Below are 7,621 nucleotides of genomic sequence, written 5' to 3'. Positions count from 1 at the left end.
TGTAATATAACTTCCAAATATAAACTTTTTGGGGGGCTAAATCACATATTAAACTTTACTGCCAATCATTTGTAAATGTAGGTAGGACTGCATATTCAAAAATGAATAAAGAAGAGAGTAAGTAGTCGATCTTAAGGGAGATGGAAATGTCATTAATCTTAGCTTACATAATTTGGTCATGTGTCTAGTGTTATTGGAATAACATTTCTCTTGAGGTATACTTGTTTTTTTGGGAAATGCAATTTAAGTCGTAAAGCAACATTTTGATCAAGTATCAGGTCATACGTCTACCATAATCCATATTAGCCTTCCTCTTTTACCTATTTTTTCATCCTAAACAGGTCATATGTTAGCAAGCTAATGTTTTTTCAATTACCTAGTTCAGTTTGCTAAGTAACAGTTACAACAGGCAGTTTGTAGATATTTAAATATTAGTGACAACTATCTCCATGTAAGAAGTAGTTTGTGTGGTGTAATCTTTTTTGATTAAGTAATAGGTAAATCTCCACTTAGTAAACACGTATAAATAGGCTAAGTTTGAATTTACCAACAGCTGGTGCAACCAGCTCCAGGACTTAGAAATGCATTCATAAATAGCTGGTAAAACTTAAGTTACTTTGGAAATCAGTTTATGGGAAACATCTGTAGCACCAAAAAATCTAACTTAACTGCCAAAAAAAAGTTTTAGTCATATATTAAACTTGACAGTCAATCATTAGCAAATCTAATTATTGCTTTATTGTATTTAGTATACATCGAGAAATATGCTTTAGTTAGTTTTTATTCTTGTAGTTAAGAATGAGTGGGGTCTGATGATGCTAACCTAACCAACTATATAGTTATTAAGTCTGATGTTATTAGTATAATAGTTTTTTAATTTAAGGTATATTATATTTTCATGTATATGATTTGAATTCCTCAGATTACATCTTTTTTAAACTGCATTCTTATCAACTGTCAGTGTCCCCAAAGTTATTACCTACACATGCTAAATATATATGAAGCTAACTTTGGTTTTTGTCATTTAGTTCAGTTGGATACTGTACGCAACAGTTATACCACATCATGTAAAAAAGAGGCTTTCACAACCTCCTAGTGATGTAGAAACAGTGAAAGCTAGTGTAGAATATGTCTGGTATTTATTTAGCTCAAAGCATAAAAAACTGTGCAGATATTAATTGACATTTAAGTAGTGGTACCATAGGCTACTATATCCATGTGCTGTTCATACATGAGTTTAAAATGGTTATATGGCTTAAAGTGGAAAATGTACAGTTTCACAAGCTTGATCCTTGTGTCAGACTTATCTCTTGTCTTTAATATAGATTATACAGTGATATGTTGATCCACAAAGTTATCAACTAAAATCTCCACATTTAGATACTCCTAGTGGCACATGGTTTCCCAGTTGGTTCCGCAAATGCAGATCTTTATTTTTATTTTTATTTAATGATGTTAGGCACTGAGATGGGGCTCTTATCTGGAGAAAATCAAGGACACTTGTAAGACACTTGTGGTTTCTGATGGGCACAAACTGGCTGCTGTGGGAACTGGACTTGTTATCTCTGAGTTTCTGTTCCATCATCCACCCCTGCCGCCATAAAAAAGTCATAATCCAGCCCTGACACCACATGTCCTTGGCCTGTATCCTAACACTGTGCCAGGAGGAAGCATCCAAAATAACATTCCCTTTGATGCTTTCATGCTAACCCAAATAAATCCATGTATGATTTGCAGCAATGACACATATTTACTTAATTGGAGGAATGCACAAGAAATTTTTTATGTACTTGTTGGAAAACTTAAGTAAATGAACATGGACACCAAAATCCCCCATGTACTAGTATGTAGTAAATTAGCGCAGGATTGACCTTTTAGTAGAATAACTGTCTGCTATTATTGCCCTCTGGATGAATATGTTTTAATAAAAAAATTCTGCATTCAAAACTCCAATTTAGCTAGGTTTCTTTTAAAAACTCAAACTTCCTTTTGTTGTTTAGAAAGCATTTAACATTTGAGTACTTGTGTTTGTTTTTTGTAAAATGAGAACAGGGTTTATTTATTCTTTATTTCTTTAAGTATACTGTCCCAAAAAAGCATTGTTTTGATATTGTTATCAAAACTCAGGTATTGTATCGGCATCAATATAAAAACAGTTCACACAATATCCAGCTTAGTTTTATGTAAGCATTTTACCAATTTCACAAACCCTATAAACAAGCCAAACATCATTTTGGAGTCTATAGTCACCCTTTGCAACCATGTCTCCTAATTTATATACTAATAGTTTACAACAGCAAATATGTTTTTGGAGAAGTATTTGCCACCTGAATTACACTTTTAAAGGGGCTGTATGTAGTTTTTTATTTACATTAGGGCTGACCACAATAGTTGAAGATTCGATGCTTCGTTGGGCGGAGCCTGATTCGACTGTCAATCTCATCTCGGATAATTTATCACCGTTGATGAACCACACAAAGAATATTTTATCGTTTTTAAACAGCCACTACTTGAAATAGACCCGCGATGTGCATGCAGTTGTCAGCAGCACTTCTTGGGCTCTAACCTCCTTTAAAAATTAAGCACACATCTGTTTTCACTGTTGCTTCTTTGTTGAAGGATGTAGCCCTGTGCACGCTTTCGAGCCTCTCTCCGACTACGGCACACACAGCACGCTGTTGCAGGCTACAGAAGTAGGAGCAACAGAGGTTAGCTCACGGGAGACTCACGTTTTTTATTGTCCTCTCACGGGTCACATTTCTCCCGAATTATGACAAGTGTTCACAACTTTGTCTTCTTTTCATTATGGTTTCTGGTGCTGGACAATGCATCTGCCCCAAAACTCTCTCCCTCCGTCTCTCTCTTTCGCCCCAGTGTGTCCGCTCGGACAAATAGCATGCACATAACTCAGAAGAGAGCTCGCGGTCCGATGGATTTCAGTTGTAATAAAGGGAATTTGTGAACAAATAATAGCGAGGTAGAGGAGGAAGAGAGCCATATGTTTATAATGGATTTATGTGGAGCTTTTTCGTTCACCTCGGCTACGTCTACAGCAGAACTGTGGGAAACAGCTGACGTCAAAGTCGCATCAATTCCGACCTTAGTATCCAGACTCGCATTTAAAAAGATCCGATCTGTATCGGATTTGGACCACATATGGAAGTGGCGGATTCCGAATTGGAGGTCAATTTGGCAGAAAGTCTTGTGTGTTATCCACTGCGCCACAACCATCCTAGTATCTTCTGTTTACTGTAGAAATTCACAATGTAATACCTGGTTACTGGTTAATACATGGTTTGCTGATATCTGCCAATACACATGCCAATATGTGAATTTTTTTCCACTTTAAGCACTGAATATAGTCTGTACAATACATCAGGTCTGCATATGTCCATCCCACCTCTGACAATAATGGATTAAGAAGGTGTTTCAGTGGATTTAGTGAATTATTTTTTCTGCACAGATTTCCTTGTGTACACTCTGCTCATTCATCTGGGCTGTTTCTGTTTTCTTCTCCAGTTCCTGATAAGCAGATGTATCTACAAACAAAGAGAGAGGCTCTCTTTGTGTCTCTCCCTCTCTTCCTAATTCCTCCTCTGCAATCCTGTAGATGTCAGTTCTGCCTCTCTCTCTGTCACTCTTTCACTCTTTCATTCCTTTGTCTGTGTTCTTCACGTCTCTTCAATCCAGCCGTAATGAGTAAAGGTCAGTGTCTGCTCTCACCTGTTGTGCTGTCAGTGTTCATGTCCGTTACTGAGGTACTTATTAGCTCTGGCCTTTAGCTGCTGCCCTAACAAGCAGGCAGCACAACACTGAAACAGCTGTTGGGGGGGAAAAGCACAGAAGCAATAGGAAAGAAGATGAACTTAGGCACAGCTAATTCCACCAAAAGGATACCACTATTTCCTATCCCTAGATAATAAACAAACATCAAACAATAAACAAAATCTCAAATCATGTTGGATTTTGAATGTATTTGTTGTTGTTGACGATACATTGTCATTTTTGCTGAACCCACAAGATTTTAGGTAGACAATAGTCTGTTGCCGTTTACTGAAATAAATCATGTCAGTATAAAAGTCACAATCACATGAAATACGACTTCACAATTTTCAAAGTGACAAGATGTGATGCAGTTTGGTCAAAACACTTTCATTTCCCAAAGAAAAGTTAGAGTATTGAAGCCTAGTATGCCTTGTGAAATTACCCAAAATTATCTAATTATGATATATAATAATATATATAATATAGTGACTTGTGCTTATATGCATACATTTTAGTACATTTGGAAGTGCATAATTCACATAAATATTATGGTCTGATGAGTTTGTAACAAGACTAAATCTCCATAGCCAGACTTGGCTGATGCTGAAGTCAGGCACATACTGTATTTTTTTTCATGAGGGTGGTGCCAGAGGAAAAATGTTCTGTTCCTTGTATGATGGCTGTTTTGGGACATTTCAGACTCCGCATGTCAGGTACACTAAAGCTCTTTTGTCCACTGAGCTGAATGCCAATGTTAGACTGTTAATATGTTAGAATTCATCTTAGCATTTTAGCTTGCTTCTGAGTCTGTGTCAAATTTCATGGCAAATTCATCAAATAAAGCATTTTCAAAGCACAATGTAATTAACAAAATTTAACGGGTGCATTATGTTAGGGTCTACTAAACCTCTTTTCATTATAGACTAATCTGCAAATTGTTTGTTTATTGGATTCATTTATTAATTGTTTAGTCAATAAAATGTAAAAGAAATGGTGACAGTTCCTCAAAACCCACTGATATTTTCAGTTTTGTCCAACCAACAATACAAACCTAAAGAAATTCAATTGACCATCATATATAACAAAGAAAAGCCTTATCCTTATATTTGAGAAGCTGAAACCAGAGAATATTTATAATTTTTACTTAAATGACTGAAATGGTGGATACTGAGACACATAACACTAATTGTTGTTGACACTAAATTGTTAATGTTGGATACTATACACCTGTGCTTTCCTGCCACAACAAGTCAAAATGTTTGCAGTGAAAAAGGTCTGTAGGCGTTGAGATGTTTCACTTTATTTCATAGTAATATTACAACACCACTTCCATTGGTAAAAAAAAAAAAAAAAACACCTGTCCAGCGCTATTTAGAACAATCCTAGTGGGGTTCATGTGGGTTGTATTACTACAATAATCATTCGCTATTTAAGTAGCCCAATAATAGATGAGATGAGGGAAAGTGTCCACTTCAGGCTGTGTGTCTGAAGTGTCGTGGTATTGATTTGTATTGGCCTCGTGTCAGCATGACATCACCTTTGCAACACAATCTCAAGTGCTCTTGAGGCTGGCTGTTTTATCATGCGTGTGTGTGTGTGTGTGTGTGTGTGTGTGCACTCTGTGCTCTGTAGGGGAGAAATCTCTCCATCTGCTGTATAGGCGCCATGGATTCGCTTTGTCCTGACTCAGCACTTTTTATTAAACACGCGCGCTCACACACACACACACACACACACACACACACACCCTTCTCAGTATTCAAAGTGTCGTTATCTTGTTGCAGCCTTTTCCATCACCTCCAATGTTTCTTCATAATCAGGTTCTGCCATAGCTCACTCTCTCTTTCTACCTCTCTCACCCATTCTCTCTCACACACACACTCCTTTGAGTAAGGGATGCCAGCAGCATACAAAACAGAAATTAAATTGCAGCTGGGTGAATTTTGGCAAGATCTCCGCAAAGGTTAGCTACTCTTTTAAGGCACAACTCTTGCTCTTTGTCTCCATTTCTTCCTCTGCTGTTTTTATTCTTCTTGCATGACACAAAGCACACAGCTTTCTTTTCTTTCGCCTTCTGACCCTCTGACTTTCTGCAACAAGTTCAATATGAAACATAAATAAAAACATGTCCTACAAATGCGTTGTGTGGTATGTTGCGGCATAGAGTTCAGACTGTGTAAAGTCATGAGGTTTCCTTGTTTGTTTCCTATTTGAAACTGGACTTCTCAATGAGGTTAATTCAGAACCGAGACCTTTCTTTTTTCAAATCAAGCCATTTTGTTACTTGCCAGGCTTTTTGCTGAGCCATCAGTTTTAAATACCATGCACATTTATTTTACTCCTAAAAAAGGATGACTTTGCCAAAAGAGTAAATCAAAAATTTGAACTTAGGTACACAGACAAAATGTATAACTGGAGCTCATTGTAATTTAAAAAAAATCCCAAAATGTATCTGTTTATTTTGAACGTTTAAAGGTGAGTGAAAAGACAAAATATCAGGGTGGAATTCAGATTACATTTTTAAAAATTCTTTTTGCTGCATAAACACAAATTTACCCCCTCTTCTCCTTTTTCACAAACCACACAGTACTCCCTTCTTTACCTCCACACATTTAATGGACTGATGTTGTATAATGAGCATGTCATTTGTGCTTTCTCCCAGTTTTTCTTTTCACTTTATTTTAACAGACATATCAATTTCAAATTCTGTTTCCAAGGGGAGCAAATGTATTTTGTAGGTGTACTTTTTATAGAAAGAGCTGTGTATCTGCTGATGTAGCTTAAAAGTGGAGTTTTTTTTATACATACTGTATAACTGAAACATAGCAGTTACCTGCTTGGTCTCATATTAGTGGATATCACATTGAACAATGTCTGTATATTAATATTATTAATGCATTTTAAAGCCAGGGTAGGTAAGGTTGGAGGAACTACTAAGACAGCTACATTTTGAAAGTATTCAACTGAAAAGAAATCTGTGCAGTGAGTGCATTTGATTTATTGATTGCTGTTGGGATGTAAATAGAATTTCAACAAATGGAACAAAAAATGCTTTTTAAACAAATTGCAATGCTATAAAATGACACTATACCAATGAAAATCTGATTATTTTTACCCTGGCACATTTTTCCACAAGAGTTTGCTTACATCCTACGGGTTTTAGATTACAATATGAACACAGTTTGAGTTAATCTCATACATCCCTGGATGTCCCCTTCCAGCTGCTGCAGCAGCTGTCGTCAGGACAGAAAGGGAGCATGTTACTCTGAAAAACATAGGAGGGATGTCAGCTCTGCAAATCACTGTCGAAAGCTTCAGCCCAGTGATATCAGCATGTAAATGTGAATTAGCAAGCTATTAAATGATTTATCCGCACATTCCACTCATCCTCAGTGTTGTCACCTTGGTAGCCCCATAAAAACCAGACCAGATCCACGAAATGGCAGGACACATCTTGACACTTGTTCAGTTGTGGACAGTCATCAAATTGCTTCAGTCTAATCAATTTCCAATAGTTTGTGACTCAAATATATCCTACTTTATATATTTGATTATAAGGGAAATTGGATAAAGTATGTTTATACCGTATTTTGCAACATTTCAACTCAAAAGCAGGATTTTCTCTGAATGGGCTGACTACTAATAACTTTAGAGACAGAGCATTAGCTCTACCATCCCAGTACTTTAACCTAACTCTTTGGCATTCCTGTAATATGCAAACTTCACCGCCAATATACGGACATCACTCTGACATATAAACAAGCAGTTTGCATTCATATCCAAACTGTGAACAGATTTATTATTGGCCAGCTTTAAAGTCGTAGCACGGAGCATCTTCTCTAGACTATAAATTCAG

This window comes from Micropterus salmoides, unplaced genomic scaffold (genome assembly GCF_014851395.1).
Source record: "Micropterus salmoides isolate LMB-PRFRI ecotype aquatic unplaced genomic scaffold, ASM1485139v1 Ms_hic_scaffold_2115, whole genome shotgun sequence".
NCBI lineage: Eukaryota > Metazoa > Chordata > Actinopteri > Centrarchiformes > Centrarchidae > Micropterus > Micropterus salmoides.
The sequence above is the reverse complement of the archived record's forward strand: the minus strand, read 5'-3'. Positions refer to the sequence as shown.